This window comes from Bombina bombina, chromosome 5, assembly GCF_027579735.1.
Source record: "Bombina bombina isolate aBomBom1 chromosome 5, aBomBom1.pri, whole genome shotgun sequence".
NCBI lineage: Eukaryota > Metazoa > Chordata > Amphibia > Anura > Bombinatoridae > Bombina > Bombina bombina.
Window position 1 is genome coordinate 935,457,885 of NC_069503.1, and position 20,195 is coordinate 935,478,079.

The 20,195-nt window shown below is 37.7% G+C and overlaps 1 long non-coding RNA gene across 1 annotated transcript in view; it reads right to left on the reverse strand.

The window, feature by feature from the left end:
- Positions 1 to 1,424: 1,424 nt before the first annotated feature.
- The window catches only part of LOC128660995 (uncharacterized), a 97,911-nt gene continuing 79,140 nt past the window's right edge, over positions 1,425 to 20,195 (reverse strand). The window contains exon 3 of the long non-coding RNA XR_008402600.1: positions 1,425 to 1,539. This is a non-coding gene — a long non-coding RNA (uncharacterized LOC128660995). The remainder of the gene's footprint in view (positions 1,540 to 20,195) is intronic.

Sequence of the window (20,195 nt, forward strand, 5' to 3'; positions counted from 1 at the left end):
TTACCTATCTTTGTTAAAGCAGGAAAGAAAACACTAGATAAACACACTCTGATGAAAGGAGATTTCAGCCTAGTGTAGGCCTAAATACAATTATTGGTTGCAGGTCAATGGGGTTGGGCATAGGAGAATATAACTAGAATGGAGTCAGGATACTAACCTGATTGACCAATAATGTGGTTATTACAGGAGTAAAGTTAATAAAATGGGTGTGTCTGTGCCCTGATGACTGGGATAGCACCATTTTGGTCTATTGGTTTTAATGTTACATATGTTATCATTGCTACTTATTGTCTGTTAATAAAACAAGCTGCTACCTATTATAACCCCATTCTGACATCAGTGATTATTATTTCTTTGAAACAAAGTGCCTAACATGTTCTAAAGCTTTATACCCCAGTCTGTTACAGTATCAAGATGACTAAAGCTATAATGCACTAACTAAAAAGGGATTTGTATTTCACTTTTCTAATCAACCAATAAGACAAGTTAATTTGCTATGATAAGATCTTTTCACATGTAACAGGTAACTTAAGACCATGTTAACTTGTCAGGAATTTGAAACAAAAATCCTATATGTTTTTTACCCAGACCTTCAACCTCTTGCAAAAATAACTTATAAAAAAGAGTGATTTACAGTTACAATATAAAAAATAAAGGGCAATTCCTGACAAGCTGGCAAGGATTTTTACATTTCCTGCTATATTTGAAAACTTAGAGCTGCAAATAACTTTGTAGAATATGTAGTCAACTTAATTCATGCTGTGTACCCTGCAATACAAAGGTTTCTACTATAGTCTTAATATTTAAATGCTAAAGTGTTGACCGTGTTTCTACTTTGTCCATTACCGATACTATGACTAATATTTAGCATTTCTTTAATATTATATCCCCTTTTTACCATGAATCTGACATGTCAAATGCAAAGAGAAGCGCCTACAGTTGCTACAAGGTTAAACATGAGCATCCTGCGGCAACAATTCAATACAAAGGGTATTAATGGCATCGCATCTTATGCAGAGATCTGGGTCACAGTCAGGGAAAGTAAGTTTCTTAATATATTGTATAGTCATTGCATCTCAGGGAAAATATAGCTTTTATCACCAATTATGGCTGCATTCTGCATGCATTTCTATACTTTCTGCACATTATACAGTTAAAGACAACAGAATAGTTATTTGTCACTTTGATACACAGAAGTTTAGCACCTTATTTTAACTTTTTCTATTAAATTCATTATTTGCCAGAAGGGGGAGGTTATGCCGGTTTTAAAATCTTTATATGAGGGAATTCAAACTTCTTCAGGTACCAAGAACAGATATTTCTTGCAATAAATACCACATATGTTTTGTAGAATTCATTTTGATAGATTCTAAATGAACAATTACACATTTCCAAGCCTTAAACTCAGAATATACTTTGCTTACCTCTTACTCCACTTCCCACTCCTTCCACTCCTGAAAAAAGTACCAAGTCCTCCTTTTCTTTTCCTCATGCCTATCATGCTCTCCCAGAGTATCATGCAGAAAACTGTATGCGGAACTGGAAGTAAAGATTAGACCATATAAATTAAATTAAATTAATTACTAATTTTCCGTGTTTAAATAAAAGGACATTTTGTTATCTTTTCAAATATTTCTGGGGACAATGAGACATAGCTTTAAAAATGAACAATCCCATTAAAAGGGGTTGTCTGGTCACCCTGCTCTATTCCAATCAATACAATTTATTTTGTGAAGTTCATCACCGCTTTTCAAATGCATTTGTGGTAGTAAAATTCTCACTATACTTGACATGGGGCAAATCAAACGGCAAACATTTTTTTGGGCAGTGTTTATGGTAGGCCCAGTTCACATGTTTAAAAAAAGGTAATTTCTTTGTTTTATAAAAAATGTATACATATAGATCAAATCACACATTTAAATCATGACCTTTGTACAAAAATGAAATACAGTCATCTAAATATTTGGAGATAAATAAAAACACAGGAGCTCCTAGGACTCCTCCCCAGTACCTTAATGTCCAGATTTTATTTTAAACTAAATAAAAGTTATATTTTATTTCATTTGTGACCCCATAAATTTACTAGTGAATTAGCTGTTATTTACCATCAGCTGATCCAGCGGTATGACTATCCCAAAACTGAGAGTGCTATATGTGTTTCTTTTTTGAAGAACAAGTTCCTTTACCTCTCTTCACATCCCTCATAAATAATGAATATCTGGTCTGGTAAGTATCCCGAGGACTGGAGAAACACTGATCTAAATCATGAATGTCTAATTATGACTTTACTGTCCCTTCCAATAAAAACAGTCTGCAGGCAGTATGGTACAAATCCTCCAGGACCCTTTTTAAGACCTCACTTGCACACTGGTGCATATGCTGCTGAGTATAAAATGATAGAAAAACAGGTTAATGTGTCTATATGTGGCTTATTTTGGCAGATTACATGTTTTCAAGACCTATGAGCATGGACTAAACTTTACTTTTATTTATGTGTAATACATAAACAATTGTAAGTATGGATATGTTTCACACGCAATGGCAAGGGCACTATAAAGGCGGACTCCTCAAATATATATTTTATCACAAGATACTTTATGCGTCAGTATCAGTTTAATATTTCTTCATGAGGAGTGGTGCTAGCATTTGGTTCAAAACTATTTAAACAATTGGGATTAGATTCCGTGGAAAGAAATGCTTATGTAGCACTCATTGCCCAGACTGATCATAGAGGCAAAGAAAATTATTTAAAATATACCTTTTATTGAACACTTAAAAGATGGGTAGACACAAACAAATTAAAAATCTCTATCATGATTGATTAGGATGTTGGAGTAACAGTCAGACCTGTCTGATGCTTGTGTGGCCTCTGTTGTGTGAATATACTATCCAGACTCACTGGTTGTTAGTAAAAGCTCTCCACTCTAAAGGGTCACAAGTGAAAAGTGGGCTATACAGTTTATTCCTATCGCATGATCCTCTGAAGTGTTTGGAATTGTATCATATATTCCATTATTATATGTATAATAATTAATTAAACCTCTTGTACTACATGAAATAATTGTTGATTTACGTGAACAGATCAAGAGTATTTTCAGATTCTGTATCTTATTGAGATGGATAAGAATTAATTTATGTCAAAAACTGTATTATTGTACTGTGGTGTATTAGTCAATTGTATCTCATTGCAGTTATTACTAACTGTAATAGGTACTAAATAGTACTGCAGCTAATTTTCAGCTTTTTATTATTTGGTTATTAAGTTGGACTATTGTGACACATTCCTCATTAACGTGTAACGTGTGAATTGGCAAGTTCTAAGTCCTTGTAATGCGGGATGGCGCTCTATCTAAGCAATTGATACCTTTGAATGCATTGTCAGCTATTTAACATAACCAATATCATTGTCTGCTATAGGTAAATAAACAGTGTTATCACTGACTAAGAGTGTGGATTCTCTTTTACTTAGATTCTATATAGCAAATTGTCGCTCAGTACGATCGGCTGATATCAGCTGATACCTATAAATTGTCAGTTGTTTAACGTAACCATTATCACTGACTGCTATAGATAAAGAAATAGTGTTACCACTGACTGTAAGTGTGGTTTCTCTTTTACTTGGATTCTATATAGCAAAATGACGCGTTTCGCCTGGGCACCCATGCCTGCACTACTAAACAATGTTTACATGTACAAATTCAGATAGTCCATAACAGCATTGCCATCACTATTCACAATTTGTTTGAAAATCAAGGAGTATCTCAGAACATGTTCATATGGGCTCTGGTGGTTCAGACCTTGCCCTGGACTTATCAGAAGTATGCTTATGACATTTTGGTCTAGGAAGCTTTTATTGATTCAGGCATGACCTTCAGTAATGCCCAAGAGACCTTCTTAGTAACCTCTAATCTGATAACATTCTCAGGGAGAACAATACTTTAAACCCTGTCTAGTGTTTTTTACATTGTTTAAGAAAAAGTAATTGTGATTTAATTTTTCATAAAGCAGTCCCTAATTTTACTTAGTCATTTTGTATATCTGTATTAAAGGGCATATAACTTGTAGCATATATAAGAACTTAAAGGGACATTCAACAATAAATTCAAGCTAGAATAAAATATTAAAAGCAAAGATTAGTAGATAAATTTGTGGCTGGGCATATGTCCCTTCAGAACCTATCACTATGCACCTCTTAACCTGCTAACTTCATTTCTGGAATAAAGCTACATTAATCAGGTTTAATAATCAGTATTGAGGAATGGCAGGGAAGCTATTAAAACGTAGTCCACCTGCTCTTCAGATTGATAAGGAAAGGTAAGATTATATTGTATTAATCAAGCTGTAACTTGTGACATAGGGGTATATTTTTTAATTTGCGAGCAGACATGATACAATGTAGCGTATCATGTCCGCCGCACATCGATAAATGCTGACAGCACATGCTGTCGGCATTTATCATTGCGCCAGCAGTTCTTGTGAACAAGTTGTGGAGCAGCGGTCTTTAAAGTATTCAGTTTAGCTGTGCTTATTAATGTAGAAGGGTGTCTATGGTGGAGACATTCAAATGAAGTATTTTACTTTTAGGGTTACTTGCAGTGGTGGAATTGAGGTAACATATTTGGGGTATTTGCATGGGGAAGATAAGAATTTGGGTGAATTGCAGTGGTGGAAGGAGAAAAGTTTAATCCTGGGGACAGTCAGTAAAAGAACCCTTAACTCAGTGCCCACTGGATATCACGTTATCATTTTAGAAATGTAAGTTGTCTAAATTGTTAGACGCTAGGTTTATAGTGATGCATAAGAGAGGGCTCTGATATTGTGCCACTAGCTATGCTACAAACATGCGTACACCCATGCTTACGTAAAAGAAGATAATCTCCTCTTTCTGAAGAGGCATCATTGGTCCCTTTTTGAGAACACACAATTGATGTAGAAATGGCAATTTCTTAACCCATTATACATCAGGTTTAGATTAACAAAAGGGGGTTTAACAGAAAAACTGTTGACCAAAAATAAAATCAATGAGAGCCCATGTGTAAAAGAAAAAAGACTCCTTTAAATCGGGAGATTACATGGCCCTATGAATAACAGACTAATTCTAGAAAAATACAGTGAATTGATTGTGTTAATTTGGGATTATTTCAACCTCGTTATACAGGGAGTGCAGAATTATTAGGCAAGTTGTATTTTTGAGGATTAATTTTATTATTGAACAACAACCATGTTCTCAATGAACCCAAAAAACTCAATAATATCAAAGCTGAATAGTTTTGGAAGTAGTTTTTAGTTTGTTTTTAGTTATAGCTATTTTAGGGGGAGATCTGTGTGTGCAGGTGACTATTACTGTGCATAATTATTAGGCAACTTAACAAAAAACAAATATATACCCATTTCAATTATTTATTTTTACCAGTGAAACCAATATAACATCTCAACATTCACAAATATACATTTCTGACATTCAAAAACAAAACAAAAACAAATCAGTGACCAATATAGACACCTTTCCTTGCAAGGACACTCAAAAGCCTGCCATCCATGGATTCTGTCAGTGTTTTGATCTGTTCACCATCAACATTGCGTGCAGCAGCAACCACAGCCTCCCAGACACTGTTCAGAGAGGTGTACTGTTTTCCCTCCTTGTAAATCTCACATTTGATGATGGACCACAGGTTCTCAATGGGGTTCAGATCAGGTGAACAAGGAGGCCATGTCATTAGATTTTCTTCTTTTATACCCTTTCTTGCCAGCCACGCTGTGGAGTACTTGGACGCGTGTGATGGAGCATTGTCCTGCATGAAAATCATGTTTTTCTTGAAGGATGCAGACTTCTTCCTGTACCACTGCTTGAAGAAGGTGTCTTCCAGAAACTGGCAGTAGGACTGGGAGTTGAGCTTGACTCCATCCTCAACCCGAAAAGGCCCCACAAGCTCATCTTTGATGATACCAGCCCAAACCAGTACTCCACCTCCACCTTGCTGGCGTCTGAGTCGGACTGGAGCTCTCTGCCCTTTACCAATCCAACCACGGGCCCATCCATCTGGCCCATCAAGACTCACTCTCATTTCATCAGTCCATAAAACCTTAGAAAAATCAGTCTTGAGATATTTCTTGGCCCAGTCTTGACGTTTCAGCTTGTGTGTCTTGTTCAGTGGTGGTCGTCTTTCAGCCTTTCTTACCTTGGCCATGTCTCTGAGTATTGCACACCTTGTGCTTTTGGGCACTCCAGTGATGTTGCAGCTCTGAAATATGGCCAAACTGGTGGCAAGTGGCATCTTGGCAGCTGCACACTTGACTTTTCTCAGTTCATGGGCAGTTATTTTGTGCCTTGGTTTTTCCACACGCTTCTTGCGACCCTGTTGACTATTTTGAATGAAACGCTTGATTGTTCGATGATCACGCTTCAGAAGCTTTGCAATTTTAAGAGTGCTGCATCCCTCTGCAAGATATCTCACTATTTTTGACTTTTCTGAGCCTGTCAAGTCCTTCTTTTGACCCATTTTGCCAAAGGAAAGGAAGTTGCCTAATAATTATGCACACTGATATAGGGTGTTGATGTCATTAGACCACACCCCTTCTCATTACAGAGATGCACATCACCTAATATGCTTAATTGGTAGTAGGCTTTCGAGCCTATACAGCTTGGAGTAAGACAACATGCATAAAGAGGATGATGTGGTCAAAATACTCATTTGCCTAATAATTCTGCACTCCCTGTAGAGACATAACAGGTTCTTTATTAGTTATAAATTACAAAAGGCATGGGCACTATAGCCCTAAGAGATATAAAACGCTACTTATCCTGTCTAAAATAAGTGCTGGTTTTGAAAGCACTAAATGACTGGCTGCATGCTTGTTTGCATGGGAAAGCAATTCTGTAATGCAGTCAAAGAAATTCCCTTTGTAATATTGTTTAGGTTTTACAAACACCTGTATGTTCCTTTTAGAAGGGCCTGCTGACATGCACAAATCAGTTGTATGTGCAGTGCAAGCACATGAGCAGAAAACACATTCTTATAGGAAGATACAGGCCAGACCCTCTGCTAAGATGAGAAACAGTGGCAATAAAGATGTGCAGGCTGGATTCTCTAAAAGCCTCACCACCAGTCAATGCAATATTACCCATTTTGTTTATCAGCCATATGGCATAAAGGTCATATAACACCCATATCCTCTTTTTTATTAGGTGTCTCATGGATGTGAAGATTTCATTTTTGCTATAAAAGAGACACAATTTCAACAAACATCCCATTGTATTAATCTAAATCTGGTGTATAATAAACTTCTTACCTTGACCATATGTAATCTAGAGGTTCCAGTCACACAGATTTTGAAATTGGAAATGCCACTATTTTAGGTAAGAGGTCTCATGCATTTATTGATTTTATTTTTGGTTGGGACAGCTGTACAGTTTCAGCAACTTCTGAAATGTATTACTCTTTAGCAGGGCATACTGACCACATGACAACCAGAGGGCCATGTTAAACTTAAATTTAAGTGCATATTTTTATTGTACTACTGTTACTTTATCAATAAAATGTATTTAAAAATAAAATATAAGATAGGCGGAGTTTGACTGAGCTCAAAGATGGACGTGTGAGCTCTGAGCTCTGAGCTGGAATCCCTAACAAAGTCAGCATTTCAGCTTATAAAAAAAAAAGAATATTTAATATTTATGCACTGGGTGAGGTCTCTGAACGCCGGGAACACAATCTGAAGAGGGACAGTGTGCGGTTGGAGCAGCTGGGAAAATTACCAACTCTGCAAGCGGCGGCTTCGCGCCGAAACTAAAGTAATCCCTGCAGCATTAATGGCGTGACAAGCAACAGACGAACAAAACTCCGGAACCCAGCACTCAAGCAACAGCGACTAGAGCCATAACACAGTAAGCAGATGGGTAACAACACAAACTTTTTATAAGTTAAGCGGCGTTGACCGCTCCGATCCAGATACATCACATGGGTAAGCAACCTCCATCACCTGCACACATGGGCCTAGTGAATGCCGATCCACGTAACACATAACGGTTAGTAACCGATGAAGATAGATGCTGGAATTTGCCGCTGTCAGCCGCCCCAACACCCCCAAACTATAAGGCGATAAATCTTACAAGTAATACAGGCAGTCTTAGCCGGACTATGCTTGGGGGCAAAATAAGAGAGACATCTCAGGCAAAAGCAATTAAATTTGGGCCAAAGGACTCACAATAACTTTAAAGTATAACTGACCCCAAACGGAAGATGTGAGGCATCTAATGATCAATCAGGCATACCCAATTTAAAAACATATAAGGAATACAAGAGTCTGTTAACATATTCGGCAATTTGAAGTGCACGGCATACCCTAAAACCTGCAACATAACCCCTGTTATCCACACACACGTGGCATCAAACAATTCATTTAACGGGGCATAACTTTTAGTGGCTATCTCAAGACAACCAACTGAATCCATCACTCTTAGTCACCTAGAGTCATTTTCTATCAGGAAGTCAACAGCTCTAAAAGATATTATAATATTACCTCTCACCCGAGGCAACTTTCTCTTATACAGCAAGGTTTCTTTATTTCAAAAGACTATACTAACATATTGGAGAGTCTCTTAAAGATATTGGCTCACCCTCCACCACACTATATTCTCATCTCTAATAATAAACAACTAATATGTCAGCCAAAAAATCTACTAAAGGAGAAAAAATAAATAAATCCTCCACTGTGAGCACCTTCTTCAAACCTTCACGCCACAGTAAACTGACAGAAACAGTGACAGAGGAGATGGAGGGAAACTCAGACACTGAATTAGATTCTACTCCACACAGTGAGACCCACCCAGTAACAAAAGCAGACCTCAAAGACCTAGTCTCAAAACAAGACATCGCAGCAAATTTCGAAAAATTGTGGGAAAAGATAGACACAATGCACTCAGCAGTCACATCCAGCCTAACAGATATCAGAGCAGACATAGCAGACATGGGAGGTAGACTAGAAGCCTTAGAAGAACACAGAGACACAGTAACAGAAGAAATGGAAACTACCTCTCACACCCTACAGTCACAAAACCAGACCATCAACGAATTGCAAGACAAGGTCGATGACCTAGAAAATAGATCACGCAGAAGTAACATCAGGCTGAAAGGGGTCCCAGAATCAATCACTAATCCTGATCTAAACACATACCTGAAACACTTATTCAGAAATATCACGGGAGAATCAGAAGAAACTGAGTTTGCGATTGAAAGAGCCCATAGAGCATTAAGAGCAAAACCCAGGGAGGAGGCGCCTCCTAGAGACATTATAGTAAAATTCTCATTTTTTCAAGATAAGGAGAAAATCCTTCAAGCTTCCAGAAGCAAACCTACCTATAAATTTCAGGGAAGTGTTATACAGTTCTTCCAAGATCTCAGCATTAGAACCCTCCAAAGAAGAAGCTCTCTGCGCCCCTTAACAACTCTTCTACGCAAAAAACAAATTAAATATAGATGGGGCTTCCCCTTCGCCCTGCACATTCTCAGGGACAACAAAACCTTTACAGTCCACGATGTAGAAGATATTCCCCCTACCTGCAAATTACTAGGACTGGAAGTCCCGAACATACCAATGGAAGACATTCCTCAACCACTGCCGAACACCTCTAACCACATAAAATGGACACAAGTAAACCGCAAAAGAACCAAAAAATGATATATTATCAAGGTTGCCTGACCCATTTCTTTGTTTTTTCACCGGGGGGATGCAGAACATTCACAAAAATGCCGCTTGGACCCTCCAAGCAGAGCCCCAATACCCCCGAGTACTTTCTGACCAAAGTCCCTGACAAGGGAACTTTGGCTACTATATCCTTTTGTATGAACTACCTTAAAGCCCTCCTTTGTACAAAACGAAGGAGGAGAAAAGTATTATGATATGTTGTTTCTCAGTTAGAAAATATGATTAGTTATGTTAGTCGAAATTTCTAAAAGCTGACACATTAGCTAACTTTTTATTAACTCATCTCAAGGTCCAGCTCTTCTCCCCTATCCCTACTTGTTAGTAGTAATAATGTATGCATACCCACAAGTTAGGTTTAACAGTTGTTATGTTACACTTTGTTCTTCATGTTTATGCTTCATTTCTATCTCTCTTCTAACGTTCTTTAATTCTTCCCCTAAAGATGCCAAGAAGGTCACCCCCTCCGGGTCAGCACAACTTTCTATCGCTTCCAGGTCTGAACCTACCACCTCCTTTGGGTCGTATGTATTAAACACTTGGTTACCTGCACCATATCAGAAAACACTTTACATTTTACGAACTAGATGATACCAAAAATTCACCTCATATCTCACAACGTGAGAGGCTTAAATACTAATGTTAAGAGACGTACAGCTATGTCCCAGTACAGTCTTTTAGGAGCCAACATCTTATTCCTTCAAGAAACCCACTTTACTAATGACATAATCCCGAAATTTTGGACCAGAAAATTCACACAACACTTCCACGCAACGACTAACTCTAAGAAAAGAGGGGTCTCCATCCTTATCCACGCTGATTTACCATTTAAACATGAATCCACTATTGCAGATAGAGAAGGAAGGTATCTTATAGTCAGGGGTCACTTTGGAGAATCCCACGTTATTTTATGCAATGTTTACGCCCCCAACGACAATCAGCATTCGTTTTTTACCCAAATCTCCAGTTTACTTACCAACTGGTCCCACTATAAAATTATATTGGCAGGTGATTTCAATATCACGATGACCAAATTTAAAGAATCCAAAACCAAACTCACAGCTAAACAAATCAGACACAACAGAATCGTAAGCTCCATTCAAGAACACCTAACACCACATGCTCTATTTGACTCTTGGTTCACATTATATGGAAACACAACAGACACTACTTTTTATTCGGCAGCCCATAAACAATACACGAGACTGGATTACATCTACATTAGCCAAGTCTTACAACCACTTCTACAAACTTCAAAAATCCAGCCATGTGTGTGGTCAGACCATTCTGTTTTGTCCTTATATCTAGAGGGATTTGTAGATACACAAAGAGCGAGATCCTGGACTTATGATCCGACACATTTAAAAAAACCCACACACAGAGATAAATACATTAAATCACAGACTGATTTTTGGGAACTTAATAAGGGAACTACACTGAACCCTCTATCTCCTTGGGCAGCACATAAAACCTACATGCGAGGATTATTCATCCAGGACAAATCCACTAACAACAAACAATACAGAGCTCAAATATCACAACTACACACCGAAATTTCCGACTTAGAGAAACTCCATAAGACTACAAAAAGAAAAGACATTTTAACCACCCTAACAGTTAAAAGAGACGCTTTAGCCAACATGTTAAACACTCAGTCTATCAGAGCTATACAGAAACTAAATACACAATACTATATCTACAAAGACAAACCAGACAAATTTTTGGCGAATAAACTCAGAGACCGATGCAAAGCATCTATTATCCCTTCCATATTAGCGGCAAATGGCACTTCAGTTTCAAATCCTCAACTTATCGCGGATACATTTGCGGACTTCTATGGGAAGTTATACGACGGTAATAAGGTCACTTACACAAGCACCACAGAATCCCAAACAAAGCAATTTCTAAAAGAAGCCAATTTACACACAATTACAACAGAAGACCTAGACAAACTAAACACACCAATTTCCAGGGCAGAAGTCCTGAGGGTCATTAAGGACCTTAAGACAGGAAAAGCAGCAGGACCTGATGGATTTGTGGGGGAATATTATAAATCATTCAAAGAAATACTAGTCCCACATCTCACAGATTTTTGCAATTTCATACTAGAGGGGCACACTATCCCAAAAGATATGTTACAAGCCAAAATAGTAGTGATTCCCAAACCCGGCAAAAACCACAACTTATGCGCGAATTATCGCCCCATTTCGCTTATTAATCAAGACATGAAAATTTTCACGAAAATTTTAGCTAATAGACTAAAACATATTCTGCCAAAACTAGTTCACCCAGATCAAGTGGGCTTTGTATCAGATAGGGAAGCTCCAGACAATGTACGACGGCTCTTAAATATCATAGATTATGTGGGAGACTCCGGGATGCCTTCTCTGCTCCTCTCGCTGGATGCAGAGAAGGCATTCGATAGAGTAGATTGGAGATACATGTCGGCGGTACTACATCAGATGGGATTCAGGGGGGCCTTTATTACGGCTATAAATGCTATCTATTCAAACCCAACAGCCCAAGTGTCAATCTCAGGTTACAAGTCTAAGATCTTCCCCATATTAAACGGCACGAGACAGGGATGCCCACTTTCCCCTCTTCTTTTCGCGCTCTGCATAGAGCCTCTGGCGGCAAAAATCAGATTAGATCCAGATATTTCAGGAGTCAAAATTAAAAACCAAGAATACAAATCAACACTTTTTGCAGATGACATTCTTCTGACATTGTCCAAGCCCCTCACCTCACTAACCAATTTATACACTCTCCTAGACCAGTTCTCTCAAATTTCAGGATACAAAATTAACTTGGATAAATGCGAAGCAATGTCCCTAGGATTACCACAACATACCAAAAAAAACATTGAAATTAACTTCCAAATCAGATGGGTTGCCCATTCGCTCAAATATTTGGGAATACACCTAACATCTCGTATTGACCAGCTATACAAACATAATTACGAACCCCTTTACAAAGAGATAAAGAAAAAACTACATAAATGGAAAACATATAACTTCTCGTGGTTAGGCAGACTAGCGTCTGTCAAAATGACCATCCTACCCCAGATACTATACCTCTTTAGGACTCTCCCCATCCAAGTTCCACTCAAAGACCTAAAGACACTACAAAAAGACATAATAGCATATATTAGGGGGAACAAAACGGCGCGGATAATATCCACACTCATTATGAGACATAGACAATTGGGTGGAGTGGGTGCGCCCAACATTATAGATTATTACAGAGCAGCGAGGTTAGCCCAGACAACACTAATGGGACACACATCTAGGGAGATTATTTGGATTGACCTAGAGGCTAAGCTAAGAGACTCTTCACACTCAGACGATATTCTGTGGAATGATTACCCCTCAAAAGAACTCTCAAACAAACCAGGTTCACAGGTAACATTACATACTTCTCAGATATGGTCCTTTATGACTAAACGACAAAACTTATTATCCAAACAAACATTAGTGCGTCCACTTAGATCTCTAACTCCTATAGACCTACATGCTACAATCGATAAATGGTCCAACAAAGGACTTTACAGAGTGGCGGACTGGATGGATGGTAGAAAACCTAAAACATTTAACCAGATTCAAACACAACTTGATACAATAAAACTACAATGGTTCCAGTACCTACAAGTTAACTCAGCGATCTGTAGATACATTAGAGACTTTCAGCCAAACATTACTACTCCGTTAGAAAGCCTACTCAAATCCTCCCACAGACCTAAGGGGGCCATTTCCAAATTATACATGCAAATACAAACACTTGGAAACCCACACAAGTCTAAACTACTCATTAATTGGGAATCAGATCTAAACATTTACAAAGATAGGGGGTGGTGGGATGACGTGTTCCACTCAGCCTGTAAAGGACTACTGAGTACCGATTTGAGAGAAAACACGATCAAGACCATGTTTAGATGGTATCTGACCCCAATTAAAACGGCCCATATATCCGCTAGTCATAGCAAATATTGCTATAGGGGATGTGGAGAAATAGGCTCCTATCACCATATGTGGTGGGAATGTAGGGAAATACAGGAAATCTGGACTAAAACCTCTGACCTACTCAGTACAATCCTGGAGGACACTATCTGCCTGGCTCCAACCCATGCATTGTTACACATACCTATTCCCAAACTAAATAAACAGATAAATACATTCATCAAAATCATTTGCACAGTCACCAGAGTAAGTATTGCAAAATACTGGAAGGTCTCGGCCCCCCCTTGGGAAGAGGTTTTAAATAGAATTTCTCTTACATATCGAATGTATGAGTCTGCATCACAAGTACTGGACACACAAGCACAATTTGAGAAGATCTGGTTTTACTGGACACTAAATAACAGACCTACAACTTAAACACGGCTCTCCCCTTGCTGATTAGGAGATGGTGTGGATAACTGCTGACCCGCGGGGGGGGGGGGGGGACAAACAAGGAGATAACTCTTGGCAACTAAAATAAATCTTTTTCTCTTTTTCTTTTCCTTTCTTTCTCTTTTTTCTTTTTCTTACTTTCTATTTAGGGCTCACTGTGGCCTTAATATCCCTAACCCAAGGTTGATACAAGGTGATTCAGAGAAAACTTTCAAAATATATCTTGGGGTCTTCGTGTTTTTACCCTGTTACAGTTAGACATGTTAGTAAATCCATATGTTATAAGTTTTTTAAAGGAAAAAAAAAAAACTATTTTGAGAATGCAAACTGTAATTCCACCTGATCAACTACAAGATTGTTAGCTTCATTTTAGCTATCTGTATAATGACCATACCACTAGACTGCTCGTGACATGGGTGGTAAATTGATGTGATATTATATGATGTTATATTCTCAATAAAAATATTTAAACATAAAAATAAAATATAAATAAAATTGTGTATGTATATTAGCATATAACTGTGTTAGCACAAGCGTGAATGATAACACATGTGTTAACTAATATACGCCTAGATTTGGAGTTTTGTCGGTTAAGACTTGCGTATCTAACGACGAGCCTTTTTTTCCAGCGCTCCCTTAAGCCAACGCTGGTATTACGAGTTTTCTGAATGGCTGCGTTAGCCTCAGAAAAGTAAGCGTTGAGCCAAATTTAGCTCCATTTCAACCCTCAATACCAGCGTTGCTTACGGTAGCAGTAAGCTGGAAAAACGTGCTTGTGCACGATTTCCCCATAGGAAACAATGGGGCTGAGCTGGCTGAAAAAAAACCTAACACCTGCAAAAAAGCAGTGTTCAGCTCCTAACGCAGCCCCATTGTTTCCTATGGGGAAATTAATTTTATGTCTACACCTAACACCCTAACATGAACCCTGAGTCTAAACACCCCTAACCTTACGATTGGCTGATTGGATCAGCCAATAGAATGCGAGGTCAATTCTATTGGCTGATCCAATCAGCCAATCAGATTGAACTTCAATCCGATTGGCTGATTAAATCAACCAATCTGATTTTTCCTACCTTAAAGGGACATGAAACCCACATTTTTTCTTTCATGATTTAGAAAGAGAATGCAATTTTAAACATCTTTCTAATTTACTTCTATTATCTAATTTGTTTTATTCTCTTGATATTCTTTGCTGAAAAGCATATCTAGATATGCTCAGTAGCTGCTGATTGGTTGCTGCACATAGAAGCCTCATGTGATTGGCTCACCCATGTGCATTGCTTTTTCTTCAAATAAGGATATCTAAAAAATGAAGCAAAATAAATAATAGAAGTAAATTGTAATGTTTTTTAAATTTGCATGTTTTATCTGAATCATGAAAGAAAGGTTTTGGGTTTAGTGGCCCTTTAATTCCGATTGGCTGATAGAATCCTATAAGCCAATCGGAATTCGAGGGACGCCATCTTGGATGACGTCATTTAAAGGAACCTTCATTCGTCGTTAGGACATCGGAAGAAAAGGATGGCTCCGCGTCGGCTGGATAGAAGATGGCTCCGCTCTGCTCCGGAAGGATGAAGATAGAAGATGCCGCCTGGATGAAGATGTCTGCCGGTCCAGATGTCCTCTTCTGCCCGGATAGGATGAAGACTTCTGCCGGTCCGGATGTCCTCTTCTGTCCCATCGGTAGCCGGCTGGCTGAAGACTTTTTAAGGGGGGATCGGGTGGGTTTTAGAGTAGGGGTGTGTGGGTGGTGGGTTGTAATGTTGGGGGGGGGATTGTATTTTTTTTTTACAGGTAAAAGAGCTGATTACTTTGGGGCAATGCCCCGCAAAAAGCCCTTTTAAGGGCTGGTAAAAGAGCTGATTACTTTGTAATTTAGTTTAGGGTAGGGAATTTTATTATTTTGGGGGGCTTTTTTATTTTATTAGGGGGTTTAGATTAGGTGTAATTAGATTAAAATTCTTGTAATATTTTTTTATTTTTTTGTAATTTAGTGTTTGTTTGTTTTTGTATTATAGTTTAGTTTATTTAATTGTATTTTAGTTTAGATAATTGTAGTTAATTTATTTAATTAATTTATTGATAGTGTAGTGTTAGGTGTATTTGTAACTTAGGTTAGGATTTATTTTACAGGTAATTTTGTAATTATTTTAACTAGGTAGCTATTAAATAGTTATTAACTATTTAATAGCTATTGTACCTAGTTAAAATAAATTCAAAGTTGCCTGTAAAATAAATATAAATCCTAAAATAGCTACAATGTAACTATTAGTTACATTGTAGCTATATTAGGGTTTATTTAATAGGTAAGTTTTTATTTTTAAATAGGATTAATGTATTTAATTATAGTAATTTTAGTTTGTTTTATTTAAATTGTATTTAACTTAGGGGGTGTTAGGGTTAGGGTTAGAGGTTAATAACTTTATTATGGTAGCAGCGATGTCGGGGGCGGGAGATTAGGGGTTAATAATTGTAGGTAGGTGGCGGCGATGTTAGGGAGGGCAGATTAGGGGTTAATAAAATGTATTATAGTGTTTGCGAGGCAGGAGTGCGGTGGTTTAGGGGTTAATACATTTATTATAGTGGCGGCGATGTCCGGTCGGCATATTAGGGGTTAATAAATATAATATAGGTGTCGGCGATGTTAGGGGCAGCAGATTAGGGGTTCATAGGTATAATGTAGGTGGCGGTGATGTCCGGTCGGCAGATTAGGGGTTAAATAATTTTATTATAGTGTTTGCGATGTGGGGGGCCTCGGTTTAGTGGTTAATAGGTAGTTTATGGGTGTTAGTGTACTTTATAGCACTGTAGTTAAGAGCTTTATGTTCCGGCGTTAGCCCATAAAACTCTTAACTACTGACTTTTAAATGCGGTAGGAGACTTGGAGGTAGAGGCTGTACCGCTCACTTCTTCCAAGACTTTTAATACCGGCGTTAGGCAAATCCCATAGAAAAGATAGGATACGCAATTGATGTAAGGGGATTTGCGGTAGCCAAAAGTCACGGAAGAAAAGTGAGCGGTACACCTGTACCTGCCTGACTCGTAATACCAGCGGGCGTTAAAAAGCAGCGGTAGGTCCCCTTAACACTGCTTTTTAAGGCTAACGCAGCACTCTAAATCTAGGTGATAGAATTTTGCCCTTCATTTTTATTGGATGCTGTGAAAAATGTGACTTTCCCGTGACATTGCCTTTGAGTGGCAGCCAGTGCACAGGATGAAGCTGCTGAACGGATTTATAGGTACTTGGGTAGTGCACTACATACTATAGCATTTTCTGGTTGACATATAGTTATTTATGTCCTCTTCTATTAAAACGGAGGACTACACAATGGAACCCACACTGAAAGGAATTATGTTTTTTTTAAGGATTAGTTTATAGAACTAAATAGGCACTTGACACTCAGCTCATGATAAATAAAGATTGGAGAAAACAGATAGACTTTTATATCTCAGGCTTTGCTTGAGGGAGGCTGAGAGCACTGATTTGTCACTGAAGAGTTTACAGTTATAAAACTGCTGGCTGTAGAAGATAGAATTAGCCCCAGGCTTGGTTACCTGCTGTGTCTTTAAGATATTGCTGCCGGGAGAGGAAATTGGCTTTTAACTGAATTTAGCACTGTTTTGCTATTTTAGATACCTATTTAAGCAAATTTAAAGGAACATTTGTACATTAGATTAAGTGAGGATGAAACTGACTAAGATTAGCTCACTAGTCTTTCATTTTACACATCAACATCCTCATATATACTATTTATAATTATTTTATTGAAAGGAAAGAAATATAAAAAAAGTATTTTATACAGGTTTAAATGTTCTATATTAAAGGTTCATTATAATATTATATTGCAAAAGTACATTGTGCTAACATATTGCTTGAAATTGGTGTCACTGTGTAGTATGTAGCCAAAACAAGTCATTTCCAGCATGTTGTAGAGTTCTAGTTACAAAATGTTACCGATAGCCTTTCTATGGAATGTAGGACGAGCACATTATTCACAGAAAAAACAAGGTATTTTACAGCAACCTTGAAGGTTTAGGGTCACCGCAAACTTTTTTGGCCTTACCGCAAAACGACTTACGTAAACTTTGTAAAGTCTTTTTTCTATGGGACTTCCATAGCGCTGATATTACGAGTCTGTCCTGGGAAGCCAAAAAGTAAGCGGTACACCCTACCCCTGTCAAGAGTCCTAACGCATTTAAAAGTCAGTAGTTATGAGTTTTATGGTACAACGCCGTAACATAAAACTCATAACTAAAGTGCTAAAAAGTACACTAACACCCATAAACTACCTATTAACCCCTAAACCGAGGCCCTCCCTCATCACAAACACTAAAATAAAAATTTTAACCCCTAATCTGCCGCTCCGGACATCGCCGCCACTAGAATAAACATATTAACCCCTAATGCTCCGCACTCCCGCCTCGCAAACACTAGTTAAATATTATTAACCCCTAATCTGCCGTCCCTAACATCGCTGCTACCTACCTACATTTATTAACCCCTAATCTGCCGCCCCAACATCGCCACCACTATACTATATTTATTAACCCCTAAACCTAAGTGTAACCCTAACACCCCCTACCTTAAATATAATTACAATAAATCTAAATAAAAAATGTATATTATTACCTAAATTTTTCCTATTTAAAACTAAATACTTACCTATAAAATAAACCCTAAGCTAGCTACAATATAACTAATAGTTACATTGTATCTAGCTTAGGGTTTATTTTTATTTTACAGGCAAGTTTGTATTTATTTTAACTAGGTAGAATAGTTATTAAATAGTTAACTATTTAATAACTACCTAGCTAAAATAAATACAAAAGTACCTGTAAAATAAAACCTAACCTAAGTTACAATAACACCTAACGCTACACTATAATTAAATAAATTAACTGCATTAACAACAATTAAATTAATTAAATTAAATTAGCTAAAGTACAAAAACAAACAAACACTAAATTACAGAAAATAATAAACAAATTACAAGATATTTAAACTAATTACACCTAATCTAATAGCCCTATCAAAATAAAAAAGCCCCCCCAAAATAAAAAAAAAACCTAGCCTAAACTAAACTACCAATAGCCCTTAAAAGTGCCTTTTGTGGGGCATTGCCCCAAAGTAATCAGCTCTTTTACCTATAAAAAAAAAAATACAAACAACCCCCCAACAGTAAAACCCACCATCCACACAACCAACCCCTCAAATAAAATATTATCTAAAAAACCTAAGCCCCCCCCCCATTGCCCTGAAAAGGGCATTTGGATGGGCATTGCCCTTAAAAGGGCAGTTAGCTCTTTTGCGGCCCAAACCCTAATCTAAAAATTAAAACCCACCCAATACACCCTTAAAAATCCCCTAACACTAACCCCCTGAAGATCGACTTACTGTTCTGAAGACCGGACATCCATCCTCAAGGAAGCGGCAGAAGTCTTCATCCAACTGGGCAGAAGCCCTCAACGAAGCCGGGAGTCTTCAAACGACAGCTTCTTACTGAATGACGGTTCCTTTAAGTGGTGTCATCCAATATGGTGTCCCTTAGATTCTGATTGGCTGATAGAATTCTATCAGCCAATCAGAATTAAGGTAGAAAAAATCCTATTGGCTGATACAAGGATTTTTTCTACCTTAATTCCGATTGGCTGATAGAATTCTATCAGCCAATCGGAATCTAAGGGACGCCATCTTGGATGACATCACTTATAGGAAACATCATTCAGTAAAAAGTCGTCGTTTGAAGAGGATGCTCCGCGCCGGATGTCTTGAAGATGGACCCGCTCTGCGTCGGATGTTTTTTTTTACAGGTAAAAGAACTGATTACTTTGGGGCAATGCCCCGCAAAAGGCCCTTTTAAGGGCTATTGGTAGTTTAGTTTTGGCTAGGGTTTTTTTTTTTTTTCATTTTGGGGGGGCTTTTTTTATTTTGATAGGGTTATTAGATTAGGTGTAATTAGTTAAAATATCTTGTAATTTGTTTATTATTTTCTGTAATTTAGTGGGGGGGGTTGTACTTTAGCTAATTTAATTTAATTTATTTAATTATTGTTAATGTAGATAATTTATTTAATTATAGTGTAGTGTTAGGTGTTATTGTAA